The 19,122-nt window shown below is 52.5% G+C and overlaps 1 long non-coding RNA gene across 1 annotated transcript; it reads right to left on the bottom strand.

Annotated features, from left to right (window-relative positions):
* Positions 1 to 4,544: 4,544 nt before the first annotated feature.
* Positions 4,545 to 4,916, bottom strand: LOC135283267 (uncharacterized). The gene is made up of 3 exons (XR_010349114.1): positions 4,843 to 4,916; positions 4,683 to 4,754; positions 4,545 to 4,595 (listed from the first exon to the last, which is right to left on the bottom strand). It is a non-coding gene; the product is annotated as an uncharacterized LOC135283267 (long non-coding RNA).
* Positions 4,917 to 19,122: the final 14,206 nt, after the last annotated feature.

Genomic DNA, 19,122 nt, shown 5'->3' with positions numbered 1-19,122 from the left:
AATTATAATTTGCAATGTTTGGGCCACAAAATGTGGACCTCGGTCTGAGTCTATGGTACTCACTATTTCATTCTGGTTCACTTTTTGGCAAGTTAAACACTCTTTTATAATTGTTTTTGCTAGGTCATATCCGCTTATGCACAGGTTATTTCTTAGGAAATAATCACATAGTCCTTGGACTCCCCAGTGGGTTAGTTTCTGTAGTTCTGTTAGCACCATCCCAGCAAGTGCTTTGTTTAGAAACACCTGTCCGTCAGATATTAACCACTCCCCCATATCCCTTGATGTAACTTTAAATTTCACAAAATATGAGTTCTTTTTTTCTTTTTCCCTACTCGGGTGTGGTTTCTGCTTAAAAAACCTTTTACCAGATCTTCTGGTCTTAAAGCTGCTTCCTTTGCTATCTTGATAAGCTAGCAAAGGTTTCACAACTTTAGGCTAAACAGTCTTGGGGGGGGGGTCCAGTTGCTCCACAGTAATAGCAGCAGCTTTCACTCAAAGGGACTCGAGGCCTCTCCATTCCTCCTGTCCCTGACAGTACTGGCCTATCCTTGCCTGCTCCTGGTGTGGACCCCCCCACTCTTTTGTGGCCTCGTACTGTAGGAAAGAGTTGTTTGCTCCCACAATTTCTCTAGCTATAGCAACCATGATCTTGGCTTTGGCTATTGCTTTTTCTTCTTCCCTCCTTAAATACACTTTCAATGCTTCCCTCAATAACTCATTAATATCTTTTTCTTGCCAATCCTCAATCTTTTCCAGTTTTCTCCGTATATCAGGCCAAGATTTAGTAACAAATTGTACTTTTAGTAGCATTTCACCTTCGCTAGTGTCCAGGTCTGTTTTGGAGTACAATTGAAAGTTCCGCCTCAGGCGATTAAGCCAAGTGGCTGGAATTTCATCTTTCTCCTGTATACCTTAAAATGCCAGTTTTGTATTAGTTCCTTTGGGAATTGATTCTTTGATCCCCCGAATTATCAAGGACCTGTACTCCATCATGGCCTTCCTCCCTTCCTCCTGGTTAGGGTTCCAATTGGGATCCACTAGTGGCAATTTTTCTTCTCCTGATGGCACTTGGGGCCCTGGACGGTTATCTTTTTCCCAAACTCTTATGCTTGCAGCCCTAATCATTCAGGACTCTTCTGGGGATAATAATATATTTAGAATGGAATTAATCTCCCCCCAAGTGTAGAAATTTGGACCTAAAAACTGATCCACTTGGTTAGCAATGCCCACGGGGTCTTCAACTAGATTCCCTAACTCCTTCTTGAATCCTCTCACCTCAGAAGCAGTTAGAGGAGCATTTACAAAACCAACACCTCCTGCTACTCCTCCCATAGGAACTTCTCTAAGGGGAAAAAGTCTCTCTGCTTTGGAGGTCTTGGATCGGGTACTACAGTATGGCCCATCTTCAGACACAAGATTGTTCATTTGAGGGGTGTTAGCACTAGCTTGGACCTGCTGTAAGTCAACGGCTGTACCTGGTGATATGGGGTTACTAGATAAGGAGGTATTTGTGTCCCAGTTAGAAGGAGGTGGAGGGACTGCAGTAGGGGGGGGAGAAGAGCTTGGGAGCATGTTAGGTGGAGCTGGAGAAGGGGTGGAGCATGCAGCAGGTGTAGTAGGTATTAGTGGGGGTGCAGAAGCAGCTGAAAGAGTCGAAGGGGGTGGTGAGGGAATGGCCCCCATGGCCGCCGGGAGAAGAACTGGATCTGCTATTTGAGGTGCTCGAAGGAGAGGGTTATAAGGTGGAGGGGCATCAGGAGGCAAGTAGTCTAGGGGGTCCCACCTTTTACCAATTTCCTTAATTCTAGCATCTCCTCTTTCATTCCATTCTTTCTTGCTCTGCACTTTACAAATTTGCACTCCTTCATTCTTTATAGCATTCAACCAACAAGCTACATACAATAATTCCTCAGGATCAGTATCTCGAGCCGTCAGATAATTACTCAGCTGTTGACACATCCACTTGTCTTTCGTCCCACACCATGGCCATCCTCTTTGCACCTCTAATTCTGGCCACACTTCTGAACAGTAATGTATCATAACTTTATCTAATCCTTCTGTGCCTTCTATAAAGTCCCATTTCTCTAATAGTTCACCTAGGGGACTGTGGGGAGGTATATTCTTCAGTCTTTGGCCACTTTTCTTACTACTGCACCCTCCCATTTTTTTCTGTCTCTAAACAAATCAAAAAGATGTCTTTTTTCTCTAAAGGAAATATATCTTATTTAAGAAGTCTCGACCTCCTGCCAAAACTCCAATTTCACTGACCCTTTTCCTCAGGACTTTGTTGAGACCTTCGCCTTCCCTTGCCAAGACTCAACAACCAAAACATAAAAAAAATATCCTCGAGGTCCTGACCTCAGAGGTTCGCCTGACCTCCTTCGTCAGGACTTAGAGAGACCTCAGCTTCCGTTGCCAAGGCTCAAACAGTCAAACCTCGAAACCCTGGCTTCTGAGGGGGTGCCTGACCTCCTTTGTCAGGGCCAAACTGCCTGATATCCTAAATCCTAACTTCCTTCGTTAGGACCTGTATCAGGGCCTTTGGGGTGCATGCCACTCACACAGCTATTTCCTCCGCACGCCCAGAGTGGGGTCCTCTTTACCCCTTTGGAGGCGCCTCAATCACCAGTTCCACTCGCTTCCCCCTGTTCACGGCCGGCCCCCTCGCGGAACCGCGGTACTGAGGGGTCCTCACTCGCTTCGAGGGGCCGGGCTGCCGGCCCTCGTCTCAGTCACACACACTCGCTCGCCTCCCTCTCCCGCCGCTGGATACTCTCACCTATTTGACGCTGCTCCGTGTCACTGTCCCAAGCCGATCTTCTCTGGTCCCTATAGCCAGCTGTCCTGCAGGTCCAGGGTGGGCGGCCGTCCCAGTCCTGGTGTCCTCTCCAGGCGTGGCTATCCCAGACGAGTCCCGCAAGCTGAAATAAATGGGCAGGAGATCTTTCTCCTTTTTAATGCCTTTATTAAGAAGAATCAGCTCAGGTGGGGAGAAATCGACGGGTTGCACCCTCGCCGCCGCTGCTCCCAGGCGTGGCACGAAGGAGGAGGATGATGCAGCTTTGTCCGCTGGTCTGCAGACAGAACTGGGGACTCTGTCCTCACGGGAGAGTCGTTGAGTCCTTGGTTTGTTTGTTTAAAAACCCGGGGGGTCTCTTTAATCAGTTTCTTTTCAGGTTAGGGTGAGAAAATAAAAAGGTCCAAGCAGGTACGGGACTATGCTCCCATCCTTAGACGTCACTTTAAGTCACTTGTTGGCTCGTGATTTTAGGGGTTTTTCTTGTAAAAACTGTAAAACTGTAAAAACCCAAGGTGCACTGCATTTCTTATTTGCATACTGGCTCCGATGTCACTCCTATTTTCTTTACCTCAGAGGGGTCTGTCCTGGTGTCTTTTTTTTTTTTGGTAAGTGGCCAGCATCAGGGAAACAATCAGTTAATCACCGGCCATTAACAGGTATTCGAAGAGCTTTTCTTTGGCAGCACACATAAAGAAGTCTGACCGGTTTGACTTGTTTTTTTTTTAACTCTGAAACTAAAAAAAAATACAATTTTTTATTCATAACACTCCCTGCCCCGTGACAGCTCCCCCAGCCCCAGGGGACAGGCTCAGGCCCTGTCCGGACCCAGCGCAGCCCCTGCCCTGTCGGGAGCCAGGGCTGGCTCTGGCCCTGGGCTGGCGGCAGGGCTCCCGCTCGGGGCTGCTCCTGTGCCTTGGGCCTCTGGGCACTCAGGGCCATCTCCGCAGCAGCTGCAGTGCGAGGGACCTTGCTGCACCAGTCCCATTTCCCCGCGGCTCTGAACGAGCTCCAGAGGCCTGGAAGCCGAGGCGCCTCCAGCTTTGGCTGCTGCCGGGCCAGGCAAGGGCAGGCCCTGGGGGAAGAGCTGCTGCCACACAGCCCCGGCCAGGGCTGAGCCCGGCACAGCAATTACCTGCTGTGCCTGTGCCCGTGTCTGGCATCGCCTTCCTTCCTGCAGCTAGGGCTGCCAATGAGCCACTGCTTCTCCCTGGGTGTTCCTCCTTCTGCACAGCCTTTTGATCCATCACTTGAAAAAGGAAAAAAAGGACAACTGTATCAAATGGAAACATTCCCCACTGGGGAGGTGGCATCTTCATGAGGCAATGCTTGGCAAAGTTACAGGTAAAGATCAGGAAAATGCCCAGGTAATTGGGGCTGGGCCAGTGCACTCCCTTGTGCAAAGAGCTGCACCTCCTGATCTTCTCAGAGACTGGGAAATGGCAGGGGATCTCAGGCCCATGGTACAGTTGGGGCACCCTATCAACTGATGCCAAATGCCTTCCTGCAGAGGCTGGGGAGGAATTGCAGCCAGGCCAGGCTGGGAAACAGCCCTGCAGGGCGTGAAAGCAGCAGCGGGGCAGCGAGGCTGCCATGGATCCCTTCCTGCTGTGCCGGGTACGGCGTGTCCAGATGTGCAGCCAAAGCCCCCGGCTGCTGAGTCCCAGGGGAAGCATGAGGGAAATGCACCCACCTTGTACTCCCTGCAGCATTTCCTTCAGCATTTGCCACATAATATCAAATGGGTTCTGGAATTACTTGTCTGCCATGTCTTTGGTCTCTTCCAGTGGAGGACCTTAAGAGAAAGTAGTTCCATTTCCCAGGACTGGATCCCACAAAAGCAGGGCTCAGCCTGTGGGGTCAGCAGGGACACACTACTCACCCGTGTGATGGGAGCTGGGCTTGCGTATACCATCCAAGTTAGGAGCTGGAGAAGTCCTCCCTGTAGACACATCTGTATCACAACAGCCACAGCAGCTTCTGTCACCTGGTTCCTGCCCGCTTGTCTACAATTCTTCCTTGGTGGCACACTGACAACATACCTGCAGGAGGCTCCAAGGGCTTCAAAACTTTATTCATCCAAGCTAATGGAGAAGCCTTCCCAGCAACCTCATCTAGAACGGAGCACAGATGAGAACACTTTCCAGGGTGTGCTGGGATCCCCTTCTGCCATAGGGAACTGGGCACAGCAAGGGGGTCGGGTAAGGCCGTGGGAGCCAGATGTGAATGGACATGGCCAAAGCTGCACAGGGGCCTGGGGAGCTCTGGGCTGGCTCCTGGTCACTCTCCACACTCTTTCCCTGCTCTCAGCAACATCCCTAGGAGGGGTGGCTGGAGCAGTGCAGGGCCCTGTGGTTCTCTCGCTCAGACACGGAGGAAATACTCCCTAAAGCACGGGGGCAAACTGCAGCAGGCAGTGACACATTTATGTCTGCCACCCTCCCTCTGTCCCTCCTGCCCTCCTTCTACGGCGACAGCTCTCAGATCCCAAGGGCAAACAGCCAGGTCCTCTCAGGACACACTGGAGCCTTGCTCTCCCCCTCTGTCCTTTCCCCACCGTGGGCACCCCGTGCAGTCGCTGCCAGGTTTCAGGACATGTCTCCCATGGAGGGACCCCAGCAGGACTGCTCAGTACCCGAGTGCCCTGAGCCTGCTCGGGATAATTCCCCTGGGCTGTGCCGCTCTAGTCCAGTCTGTGCCCGCACTGCCAAGCAGCAGAGAGGGCAGCTCAAGCCTCAGCAGGGCTCAGGCCCAGAGGCACAGCAATTACCTCCTCTGCCTGTGTCTCCCTTCCTGCAGCAGAGGCTGGCACGGAACCCCTGCTTCCTCCGGGAAATGCTTCCTTCTGTACAGGCTTTCCTTTCATTTCAGGAGAATGGAAAAGAGACAGCTGGATCAGATGGAAACATTCCTGACTCGGAATGGGGAAGGTGACAATTTCAGGAAGCCTCACTTGTCAAAGAAATGCATAAGGATCTGAAAACACCCAGGATTTTGGGACAAAACAAAGCTGGCTCCTTCCCCAAACAGCCCCAACATCTGATCTGCCTGAACACGGGAAATGGCAGGGGATCTGAGGGTGGGCATGGCCCGTGGTCCAATTGTGGCTGCCTGTCAGCTGATGCCAAATGCCTTCCTGCAGAGGCTGGGCAGAAGCTGCAGCCAGGCCAGGCTGGGAAACAGCCCTGCAGGGCGTGAAAGCAGCAGCGGGGCAGCGAGGCTGCCATGGATCCCTCCCGCTGTGCCGGGCACGGCGTGTCCAGATGTGCAGCCAAAGCCCCCTGCTGCTGAGTCCCAGGGGCAGCATGAGGGAAATGCACCCACCTTGTCCTTCCTGCAGCACTTCCTTCAGCATTTGCCTCATGATTTCTAATGGGTCCGGGAATTTCTTGCCTGCCATGTCTTTGGTCTCTCCTGTCGGAGGACCTTAAGAGAAAGTAGTTCCATTTCCCAGGAATGGATCCCACAAAAGCAGGGCTCAGCCTGAGGGGTCAGCAGGGACACATTACTCACCCCTGCCATGGGAGCTGGGCTTTTGTGTAGCATCCAAGGTAGGAGTTGGTGAAGTCGCCCCTGCAGAAACACCTGTAACACAACAGCCACAGAAGCTTCTGTCACCTGCTTCTTTCCAGTCAGACAAACATTACGCCTTGGTGGGACAGTGAGAACATACCTGCAGAATGCTCGGAGGGCTTCACAACTTCAGAGCGCCAGGCTAATGGAGAATCCTTCCCAGCATCCCGGTCTGGAAGCAAACCAAGATGAGAACTTTTTCCATTGTGTGCTAGGACTGGCTCTGGCCCTGGGCTGGCGGCAGGGCTCCCGCTCGGGGCTGCTCCTGTGCCTTGGGCCTCTGGGCACTCAGGGCCAGCTCCGCAGCAGCTGCAGCCGGAGGGACCTTGCTGCACCAGTCCCGTTTCCCCAGGGCTCTGAATGAGCTCCAGAGGCCTGGAAGCCGAGGTGCCTCCAGCTTTGGCTGCTGCTGGGCCAACACCCCAGGTGGGAAATTTCACCGAGAGCCTTTGCAGCTGCGTACCAAGGTAGAAAAATGGACCCAGAGACTCTTTTGGATTCGCTCCAATCGTAAATTTTGTCATCGCAATTTGGGTCGAATTGACTGTAAGATCTCTTTTTGCGTGCCAATCGTTCTTGCTTCTGCCAATTTATAATTTGTGCTGTGTTCGGGGTGAGGACAGTCCGCTTTCCGAGGCTGCAGGGACCTCCTTTCATCTTTGATGGGATCCCTGCCCACACTCTGTCGCCACAGATAAGAAACACGCCTCTCGGTGACACTCTGGGAACATCACTGGACTCAGGTGGTGTGCTAGAGGTATAGTTGCACCATGTGGCTGAATTATACTTTCTGCTATTAGGTGTTACATCTTTCTGAGTTACTGTGTCTGAGACTGCAGAGTCATGCCAAATGGGTGTGTTTTGTAGATAGAAAAACCTAACACAGTATGTAGCTGGAGCAGAGCCCAAGAGATCTAACTCCTGAGGCTCTTGTCTGGCACGTGGTCAAATCTTTGTCCAGGTGTCCCAGGTATCAACCGGATTTCGTTTCTTCCCCGCATATGGATAATCTTTTTGCGACAGAGGCATTCCCACCAGGCACGTAGATAGAGGATTGTCCACGCTGCCCATTGACAAGCAGATCTTATCTTGTTTCAGAGTTTTCGCCAGAGTCAGCCATACATCTTCTGTCAGTTGTTGCACCACCCACCCTTCTGCTGTCCACGGATGGAGTAGAATGGTGATTGCAGTGAAAAGCACTCGTTTGAATTTCATTCTTTCCAGGGTGGCCTTCCAGGGTGATTTTGCTGTAGCAAATAGCAAGAGAAACATACAACATTAAATTTCTGTACACTCTTTTCAGTCACTCTCTTCACCCTCCCCCTTTTCTAATAACAGTTTGACACAAGCAGGAAAGAGATGTGTGGGCACAAGTGGGATGGTTTGGGGGAAAGGTATGTGGGAAAAGGGATAGGGATAGTTGGGGAGGAAAGGAGGGGCTCTGCAGCAAGGTATGACAGGAGAAAATATATTTTTTTGTGATGAGAGTTCGTGCTACAATGTTGGGAATTCTGGTCTTCTTCTTCCGACGCTTCCAAGCGACTGCATCTGGCTGATCAGATGCATCTTGGCTTTTCCTGGGCGGGTCGGCAGGCTGATCTGCATCCTGGTAGGGTTTGACAAAATGGCCTGGAATCCACTTTGGCCCTGTTTCTGTTGAAACACACATGTACCCTCGGCCCCAGGTTATTAGTGGAAAAGGACCTTTAATTTGGTGGGACTCAGGGTCTCTGATGAACACAGGTGGGCGTTCTTTGAGATGGGCAAATGTGTTGTTATGCAAATGCCAAAGGATTGGAGGCTTTGGCTCTTTTGAATGGCAGTTTAGAAAACTGAGCACATATAGTGCTTTGCAGAGTCTCTCTTGAGGTGGCATTAAAAGGGCAGAATCTTTTTGTAAATCTAGTAGTTTCTTAATTTCTTTGTGTGTGCGTTCTATTATTGATTGTCCCTCAGGGTTGCAAGGAATGCCGGTGTGATGGGGATTTCCCCAAGCTGAGAGAAATTTTGAAATGCTTTGGAGGTGTAACTTGGTCCATTATCTGTCTTAATCTCTTTTGGAACTCCTAGGGTAGCAAAGGCCATGTAAAAGTGCTTGGTGACATCTTTGGATTTCTCTCCTGCATGCAGAGATACAAAGATTGCGCCAGAACATGTATCTATAGATACGTGAAAATATTTTAATTTCCCAAAAGGTGGGTAATGAGTAATGTCTGACTGCCACAGGTCAAGAGCATTCAGTCCCCTAGGATTGACACCTGTTGCTACTGTTGGAAGGGCATGGGATTGGCAATTTGGACATGTGGTTACAATGGCACAGGCTTGTTCTTGTGACAATTTCAACTGACGTGCCAGGACTGGCACATTTTGGTTGTAAAACATGTGGCTCAATTGTGCTTGTTTAAAAATGTCAGGTAAAGTTGGTGAAGTAATTGTGGTGGTGACTGTCATTGCCAATGCATCTGCCCCCTGGTTCCCTTCAGTAAGGAAGCCAGGCATGTCAGTGTGGGATCTTACATGTAGAATATGATAGGGTTGCTCTCGAGGAGAGATGAGCCAGATTAATTCTGAAAGCAAGGAAAACAGCTGTTTGTTTTGCATGTCTTTGAACAGAGCATGCTCTGCTCCATCAGCTATCCCGGCAACATAAGATGAAGCAGTCACTAAGTTAAATGGTTGCTGGAATTTCCCGAAGGCCCCTCTACGCTTACCAGATGAGGACTTCTCATGGAATTGACAGCTCCACCAACACCGGAGATTGTGCCACAAGGGGACACCAGCGCCCAGTCGCGGGGCCACTTTGCTCTGTGGAGGACAGTAACGTCTTCTCCTGTGTCAGCCATGAGATGAAGTTCAATGGATTTCCCATTTTTGGAAATAAAAGAATCAATCAGGGGTTTGTCTTTACCAATCTGGTGACATGCAAACACATCAAAATTTGAATCAGGGTCAACCTCTGAATCCTGGCCGGTTAAAATTAACATTTGTGCAAAAGGTGAGAATTTGAACAGTGTAAATGGTGGATTGTAACAAACAACTGACACAGTAATTTCATTGCCTGGATTTACAGTCACAACTTCTGGTTATATACTTATCTGATCTGGAGTGTGTCCACTGTCCCCAAACAGCAGGACTGTAGTTGGTTGATGGTGGAAAGGGGGCTCAAGGTACCCAGCTGGAACTCAAACTAGATCTTTGTCGGGGAAAAGCAGATGGACAGAAGTTACTAACACTCGTTGGAGGCTTTGGGGAATGTTCCGGGTTCTGCAGAACAGCCGGAGTCCGTCCTCATGACTGCGGTCCTCTGCGAGGAGCCTGTTGGGGCGGGGACTCCTGGATGGCTGGCAGCTGAGGTGGGCTTTGCAGGCAAGGCCGGTAATTTGCTGTTGTCGCGCGGCGTGGCCCCGCGCTCCATCAAGCGTTTCCCTGGATCGGCTGATAATATTGCTGCTGAAAGTTGTATGTGGGCCGATAGGGCTGCAGGAAAGGAGGAGGCCTAGGAGGTGGAACACAGTTAATAAATTGCCCAACAGGAAGATGAGGACAGTCTTTCTGGAAATGTCCAAGTTGGCCACAGTAAAAGCAACGGACATTGCTAATGTTTGTCATAGCTTCCCTCACTCCCTTGCTCACTGCAAAAGACACCAGGGCCAGCACCTTTGGGGACAGAGGCTCCTGTTCAGGATGGTGGCAGTATGTCCCTAGCAACAAGCTGATAATGCAGCTGTTGCAGGGATGTTGGACATGGCTTGGGGATGGCTGATGAGAGGCGCAGGTGCAGGTACAGGTCTCCCTGATGGAACTCTTTGGCCGGTCTTGTGAAGCTGCAGAGACGCTCCTGTGGAGAGAGGAGGTGGCTGAGGCCCCAGCTGCCAGTGGCACACAGGGACCCTCCTGCACAGCAGGGCCCAGAGCTGGCAAGGCTCTCCAGCACGGCTGGAGCTGCTGGCACAGCTGGGCCCAGCTGGACAGCTGCCCCTCAAGGCCCCAGCCAGCAGGGACGGCTCTGGGCAGGGTCCCTGGCCAGGAGCGGGCCCCAGAGCACCTCTGCCTTTCAAGGGCAATCTCGGCCCTGCTCTTTCTCCTCCCCACCTCCCCCTGCCTCTGCCCCATGCCCCTGGGGCTGCTCTTGGCCAGGCAGCCTCAGTGGGAGCCAGCACTGGCTGCAGCCCCAGCGGGGCCCCAGGACAAGGCCCAGCAATTGAGAGGCCAACGAATGAACTCGGCAGCAGCAGAACCCTCAGCAGAGTTATTTGGAGAACCATGGACTGGCAACAACTCAACCCCAGGCTCTCTGGGAATGTTTCCTCTATGCATTAGGTTTTCATAAGAACCTATTCCTGGGAAATGTGAAGAAAACACCATTTTCTCGTCCAGTAACTCCAAATTCGGACACAGCATAATATAATGATAATCTCCAAAAGACGCAGGCCTGCCATTAATCTTGGCCAGCAGCCTGCTCCCTAACAGAAACCCCTTCCAAGGCCATCCTGGGCATTGGGAACAGGTCTTGTGGTGCCGGTTGCATCTGTAGGAGCGATGGGGAGCGTGAGCCCGTGCTGTGCTGCACTGCTGAGCTGGCAGCACGGTGGATACGGGCAGGACATTCTCTGTTTCCCCCAGAGCTGGGGCCTGCAGGCACCTTGCCGGCCCTTGGCACAGGCTGTGCCAGCCAACAAAGCCCAGCAGGCCGGGAGGAGAGCCCGGGGGCAGCGCAGCTGCTTGGGCAGTGTGTGCTGCCAGGGACACGGGCCAAAGCCATCCCTGAGCAGCCACTGCCACCCCTGGCACTCCCTGCCCCGTGACAGCTCTCCCAGCCCTAGGGGACAGGCTCAGGCCCTGTCCGGACCCAGCGCAGCCCCTGCCCAGTCGGGAGCCAGGGCTGGCTCTGGCCCTGGGCTGGCGGCAGGGCTCCCGCTCGGGGCTGCTCCTGTGCCTTGGGCCTCTGGGCACTCAGGGCCAGCTCCGCAGCAGCTGCAGCGCCAGGGACCTTGCTGCACCAGTCCCGTTTTCCCGGGGCTCTGAACGAGCTCCAGAGGCCTGGAAGCCGAGGTGCCTCCAGCTTTGGCTGCTGCCGGGCCGGGCAAGGGCAGGTCCTGGGGGAAGAGCTGCTGCCACACAGCCCCGGCCAGGGCTGAGCCCGGCACAGCAATTACCTGCTGTGCCTGTGCCCGTGTCTGGCATCGCCTTCCTTCCTGCAGCAGAGGCTGGCACTGAAGATGGAGTGCTTCCTTCAGGACATGCCAACTTCCACTGAAGCAATATGTCCATCTCTTGACAAAGGAAGGGAGACACCTGCATCAGATGGGGCTATTCCCAATTGGGTGGTGGCATCAGAGGTAATATTTGTGAAATCTATGGAGCAGGAAAATGGCCAGGTTATGGTGGCATGATGTGAGCACTTCCACCTCTAAACAGCCACCCTTTTCCTAATCTGCAGGGCTGGATATTGTGGGGGATCTCAGGGTGTGGTACAGTTTGGGCTGCCTGTCAGCTGATGCCAAATAACTTCCTACAGAAGCTGGGCTGAAGCTGCAGCCAGGCCAGGCTGGGAAACAGCCCTGCAGGGCGTGAAAGCAGCAGCGGGGCAGCGAGGCTGCCATGGATGCCTTCCTGCTGTGCCAGGCACGGCGTGTCCAGATGTGCAGCCAAAGCCCCCGGCTGCTGAGTCCCAGGGGAAGCATGAGGGAAATGCACCCACCTTGTCTTGTCTGCAGGAGTTCCTTCAGCTCTTGCCTCATCTGTTTAGATGGTTCCAGGGATATCTTACCTGTTGTATCTTGGATTTTCCGTGTTGGAGTACCTTAGAGAAAAATATTTCCATTTCCCAGGAATGGATCCCACAAAAGTAGGGCTCAGCCTGTGGGGTCAGCAGGGACACACTACTCACCCGTGTGATGGGAGCTGGGCTTGCGTATACCATCCAAGTTAGGAGCTGGAGAAGTCCTCCCTGTAGACACATCTGTAACACAACAGCCACAGCAGCTTCTGTCACCTGGTTCCTGCCCGCTTGTCTACAATTCTTCCTTGGTGGCACACTGACAACATACCTGCAGGAGGCTCCAAGGGCTTCAAAACTTTATTCATCCAAGCTAATGGAGAAGCCTTCCCAGCAACCTCATCTAGAATGGAGCACAGATGAGAACACTTTCCAGGGTGTGCTGGGATCCCCTTCTGCCACAGGGAACTGGGCACAGCAAGGGGGTCGGGTAAGGCCATGGGAGCCAGATCTGAATGGACATGGCCAAAGCTGCACAGGGGCCTGGGGAGCTCTGGGCTGGCTCCTGGTCACTCTCCACACTATTTCCCTGCCCTCAGCAACATCCCTGGGAGGGGTGGCTGGAGCAGTGCAGGGCCCTGAGGCTCTCTCCCTCACACACAGAAGAAATCCTCCCTAAAGCACGGGGGAAAACTGCAGCAGGCAGTGACACAGCTATCCATCTCTCCCTCCCTCTGTCCCTCCTGCCTTTCTTCTGCTGGGACAGCTCCCAGATCCCAAGGGCAAACAGCCAGGCCCTCTCAGGACACACTGGAGCCTTGCTCTCCCCCTCTGTCCTTTCCCCACCGTGGGCACCCTGTGCAGTCGCTGCCAGGTTTCAGGACATGTCTCCCATGGAGGGACCCCAGCAGGACTGCTCAGTACCCAAGTGCCCTGAGCCTGCTCGGGATAATTCCCCTGGGCTGTGCCGGTCCAGTCCAGGCTGTGCCCGCACTGCCAAGCAGGAGAGAGGGCAGCTCAAGCCTCAGCAGGGCTCAGGCCCAGAGGCACAGCAATTACCTCCTCTGCCTGTGCCTGGCATGGCCTCCCTTCCTGCAGCAGAGGCTGGCATGGAGCCACTGCTTCTTCTGGGAAATTCTTCCTTCTGCCCTGCCTCTCCATCCACTTCTGGAGAAAGGAAGAGGGACGGCTGGATCAGGTGGGGCTGTTCCCCACTGGGGAGGTGGCATCTTCAGCAGCCAGTACTTGTGAAAGACATGGATAAGGATCAGGAATCCACACAATTTTCTGAGTAGACCAGGGCCCATCTTCATTATAACACCCACCCTTAGTGATCATCCTGGAGACTATGAAATTTCAGGGGATCTCAGGCACATGGTGCAGCTTGGGCTGCCTGTCAGCTGATGCCAAATGCCTTCCTGCAGGGGCTGGGAAGAAGATGCAGCCAGGCCAGGCTGGGAAACAGCCCTGCAGGGCGTGAAAGCAGCAGCGGGGCAGCGAGGCTGCCATGGATCCTTTCCCGCTGTGCCGGGCATGGCGTGTCCAGATGTGCAGCCAAAGCACCTGGCTGCTGAGTCCCAGGGGAAGCATGAGGGAAATGCACCCACCACAGCGTCTCTCCAGATCACTTGGCATCTTCTCCATGTGTTTGGATGCCTCCAGGGACTTAGTGTCTCCTCTAGGTTTGTTCTCCATTCTCAGGGGACCTTAACAGAAATAGTTCCATTTCCCAGGAATGGGTCCCACAAAACCAGTGCTCAGCCTGTGGGGTCAGCAGGGACACACTACTCACCCCTGCCATGGGAGCCAGGCTTCTGTGTAGGGATCAGCAAAGGAGCAGGAGAAGTCCTCCCTGCAGACACACCTGTAACTCAACAGCCACAGAAGCTTCTGCCATCTCTGCTGATCTGCACGGGCACCACTGAGCTGCAGGAGCGGTGAGGGGATCATGCAGAGCGAGGGCACACACGTGCATGGTTCTGTGCTGGCACCTGCAGCGATGCCTCCCTGGCCCAGCTTTGGGCTCTGAGCTGGCAGCTCTCCCAGGGAGGAAAGTCTTTACCTACCCTCAGCATCTCTCAGTGGCTCAGTAATGTGTATGGGTTGGGAATCCAGATCATCTTCATCAACAGCATCATCTTCATCAAGTTCAGCTACAAAGAAAGCCAGGAAAGAACAGCTCCTGTGACCCTGCTGAAGATTCTCCTTCAGGCCCGAGTGGCAGTGGGTGCACCTGGGTGTTTGCTGCCCTCCAAGGCACTCCCTCAGCTCTGCCTTCCACTCTGGAGCAGGGGCAGGGGGCCCTCGTGCCTGCAGTGGCCCTACACTGGGATGGAAGGAGCCCCTTGCAGGGCAGTCGGGGCAGAAAGGACTCCCTGGAGCTGCCAGCAGCTCTAAAGCCAGCCCCGGGCAGGGCCAGGGCTTGGCAGTGGCAGCAGGAGCAGCTCAGGCTCCCTGGGGCTGGCAAAGGAGCTGCCAAAGGCTCAGCCCCGGGGCACAGCCCTGGGCCGGCCCCTTCCCTCTCTGCCCTTCTCCCTGGCTGCACAGAGCACATGGAAGGACACACTGGCATTGCACATGGGAGGAAGGCTGAAAGCTAAATGCACCCTTCTCCCACTGACAGTGATCCTGCGTGATCACTGTTGGGCACAGTAGTAGAAACTTTGAGGCCAGGATTTGCAGAATCCATCAAACTTCAGAGCATCTTAAGGGAAATAACAGAGGAATATTCCTCTGGACAATGATTACACTTGGACAGTGATTACTCTGTTAGGAAAGGGTTGCTGACAACCTACCTTCACCAAGCTCCAAGATCCTTAAACCATGGTTTACCAGCGTTTCCAAATGATGCAAGTCACAATCCCAATCCAGAAAGCAGCACAGATGGGAAGTGTTCCATGGTGTGCTGGGATCCCCTTCTCTAGGGAACTGAACCCTTTGAGGGGGCCGGGTCCTGCTGCGTGCCAGGATTGCCAAGCAGCAGAGAGGGCAGCTCAAGCCTCAGCAGGGCCCAGGCCCAGAGGCACAGCAATTACCTCCTGTGCCTGTGCCTGGCATCACCTCCCTTCCTGCAGCAGAGGCTGGCACGGAACCACTCCTTCCTCCGGGAAATGCTTCCTTCTGCACAGGCTCTCCTTTAATTTCTGGAGAAAGGAAGAGAGACAGCTGGATCAGATGGAGCTGTTCCCCAGTGGGGAGGTGTAGGAGAGTGCCCCCCTAATGACAGAGTGGCAAAGCTAGCCTTTGTCCCCCAAAAAAGGAAGGAAGCCCAGAAGTTTCCCTCGACAATTAGGTGAAAAGCCACCTCATAAGACCCCAGAGGCTTCACTAAAAACTCTGGGTCACCTAATTGGATAGTAGCCAAGAAGTCCTGCCTGACCCATCAGGTAGAAAAAGGGAGAACAAAAGAACCAAAGGGCTGTTTTGAAGGTGTTTATACCAGTGGCAGACTGCTGTACCTGGATCGGATTTTTCTGTTTGTTATTTTGCCTTTTATTAAACCTTTTTGTTTCTAACACTGCAGCAGAAGCCATCCTGCTCATTATTTGCCTCCAAAGGTAATAGCTGAGCTATCCTTGGGTGTGCTGGGTTCCCTTTTTGAAGGTTTATAACACCTGGCCCCAGAAAAAAGAACCCAGCACGTGGCGCCCAGACAGTATTTCGCCTATTGAGGAAGATGGTCTAGAGATTTTTTGATTACCTCAATCAAAATAGGATATTTTTCCTTGGTATTTGCGTTTTTGGGGGAGCAGGCCTGCACCTGAGTTTTTTGTCCCTTTAAAATAGAAAACCCAGAAGAAGGCATTTGAGATTGAGAGGGAATCTCGAATCAAAGCCTCATACTGCTGAAGAGGAGGCTGTAATCAGAGACGGGACTGGAGCAGCACCGCAGCCTCAGAGGACTCTGCCGCTCGGCTCAGCTGAAACATTGTTGTGACCCAGGACCGGGGAGGAATTTCATACCAAGAAGGACAACTGGAAAACTCTGGTGAGTGCCACCATGGGAAATCGGTTGTCTTTAGCTGAGCAGGATTTTTTTCATATTTCAATTATAAGTTAGAAATTCAAGATATTCAGTTTGACAAGAAACAGCTTAAAAAGCTTGTAAAATGGGTCTTAACAGAGTTCCCAAACTCAGACATGTCTCAGAAACTCGATCCAGACTTCTGGGATTCGGTTGGACAGAAATTATATAACATGGAAAAGAATAAGAAGTCCAACTTAAAGCTGCGTCCAATATTCAGGACAGTGTTAAAATTTGTAACAATGGAAAGTGCAAAGCAAGCAAAGAATGCACACAAGCAAGCAAAGATCAGGGACAGGGCAGAATGCAGGCAGCAACAGCAGGACCAGGAGGAGAGGAGTTCTGAGGGGACCCAAAAGCCTTCCCTTATTCCAGTCAAGAACCAGAAACCCCGGAGGAGCGGCCGGGAGGTGGCCAGGCCAGCCGCCCCCTGCCTTCCCCACCCCCGTCCTGGGAGAGAGGGGAGCAGACCAGCCCTGGCCAGGCTCCTCTGCAAACCACATCTTTCACAATCCCTGCCATACCTAAGTCCTCTGTATTTCCTCTCAAAACCTCGCTTTGGCGCTCAAAATTGGTGAATTTTGGCAGTAAAATCAAAAAAAGCTGAGCCGATTGTGTCCACTCTGAGAACAGTGGAGCACATGGCAGATGCCATGATGGCCCCGGCCCAGCCCCGCCCTTTGTGGGCGTGGCTCACCCTCCTCCTCGGGCTCCCAGGAGTCCCTGGGTGGCTCCTCCCTGAGCTCCTGCCCATCAGAGCAGGGACACGCCCCTTTTGTGGGCGGAGCCCGGGCAGTGTCCCCACCCCTGCTCCCCGCCCACAGCCTGGGAGGGCACGCCCCCTCCCTGCCGAGCGTGGGAACCGGATGTGAGCCCCGGAAGTGATCCTGTCCAAGATGGCGGCGCCCATGTCTGACAACTTACTGGAACAAAAAATAAATTATTCTTATGCTCCACAATGTAATTTCAAATAATCTAAGGAAGAGTTTAACACACAAGCAGTTACAGCTACCTGGCGGAGGATAAGAAAGGATGCAGTTCAGGAAGGAGAGTGGGAAATTGCATCAAAGTTAAAAGTTTTTCCTGTGAGGTACACAGCAGGTCCTGCACCGAGAGGGAGCTGGCAGCAGATCAATTTTGCTGAGTTACAAGAGATTTGCAAAGCCTCTTGTTTGTATGGTAGAGATTCTGCATATTTCAGAAGTCTTTTACAGGCTACCTTTACAGCAAATGTATTTACTCCACATGATTTAAAGCAGCTTTGTACATCCCTGCTGTCCCCAACAGAATTTTCTCTGTGGGAACTGGCATGGAAACGTTTGTTAAACGACCCTTTAAGAGGTTATGCAGGAACTCCAGCCACTGCAAATTTGACTATAGATCAGCTCTCAGGTGGAGGAGCTCATACAGATCCTCAAACACAAGCCCGAACTCTCAATAAACAAGTATTACAGGATATCAAAGAAGCAGCAGAAACAGCTTTGTTACAGGTTCCTGATGGCAACAAACCAGAACTAGATTTCACTGAAATAAAACACAGAATAGATGAGTCTTATATTAAGTTTTTGGACCGTTTGAAAATAGCATTAGAAAAGCAAATTCCAATAGACCGAGCCAGACAAGAGTTATTAAAATGGCTCGCAATTTCTAATGCAAACCCGAGCTGCAAAAAAGTATTAGGTGCATTGCCACAGGATCCTGAGCCCAGCCTGACACATCTTGTGGATGCTTGAACCGCCTGAGCACCCCTGAGCATGCAGCAGCCATGCAGGCAGAGGTGCTGGCCAGTGCCATCACAACAGCTCAGGAAAACACCCCAAAGCAGCAGGAAAAAGCAGCAGAAATGCAAACACAAGCCCTAGGAGAGGCTCTAATAGCATTCAGAGGTGCAATTGAAAACCAACAGACTCCAAGGGACACGTGCCATTCGTGTGGCCAGAGAGGTAATTTCAAAGGGGATGTCCTAGGGCCCGCAGAAGGCCACTGCCCAGAAACAGTGGATGCAGAGGTTTCTGTCACGTGCTAACAGCTGTCACCCAGCACAGGGCTGTCCGTGCCATCTGCCGGGAAATGTGCAGCCAGGCACGGGGCAGTGGCTGCCATGACACAGGAACCCTGCGCCAGAGGCAGAGAGCACCACAGGCCACCAAGGTCAGAACTGCAGCACGTCTGTGCAGGACTGCCGACCACAATGTCCCCAGGTACCAGACTGGAGCTGTCCCCAGCCCAGCCAGTGGTGCTAACCAATGCCATTGCTCACACAGTGCCCACAGGACAGCTGGGGCCTGAACCACAACCACGTCAGTTCCTCATACTGGGAGTGAGCAGATCCCATGCAGAAGGTTTTTATGTCATTCCAGCTGTGCAATCTGTCACCTGTTCACAGGAAATTACAGTGTTAGCTTTGTGTCCAGACCCTCCATGTTTTTTACCCAAAGGACTGACCATAGCACAAGCTTTCCTCCTACCAGAGTCCCAGAACAGCACAGCTGTCATGGCCTGGACCAGGCACATCAGCCGTGGGCGGCCTCAGCTCACCTGTGTGCTGCAGCCCCTCGGGCAGCCATCACCCTCACTGACCTGACAGATCCCGGAGCAGACGGCACTCTGACATCAGAATGGCCACAGGACTGGGCCATGGTGCCTGCGCTGCATCAGCTGGCAGCTATTGGTGGTCACTGTGAGAGCTTTTGAAGCTCGCACGCAGTCACATTTGAGGGGCCTGAAGGTCGTGTTGCCACCACAAGACCATTCATTGTAGGAGCTGATATTGTTCTTTGGGGTCGGGACATTTTGTCGCAATGGGGTCTGAGGTTAGAAACTGGATTTTAACAAAAGCTGTTGATGGACATAACACTTTAAAACTGACATGGACATCTAATACACCCATCTGGGTCAGCCAGTGGCCCTTACCCAAAGAGAAACTTGCTGCTTTAGAGCAGTTGGTACAGGAAGAGTTAAACAAAGGTCACTTAACTCCAACTACTAGTCCCTGGAACACTCCAG

The sequence above is a fragment of the Passer domesticus genome, chromosome 18, assembly GCF_036417665.1.
Source record: "Passer domesticus isolate bPasDom1 chromosome 18, bPasDom1.hap1, whole genome shotgun sequence".
NCBI lineage: Eukaryota > Metazoa > Chordata > Aves > Passeriformes > Passeridae > Passer > Passer domesticus.
Note: the sequence above shows the minus strand (reverse complement) of the source record. Positions and strands in the feature narration are given on the sequence as shown.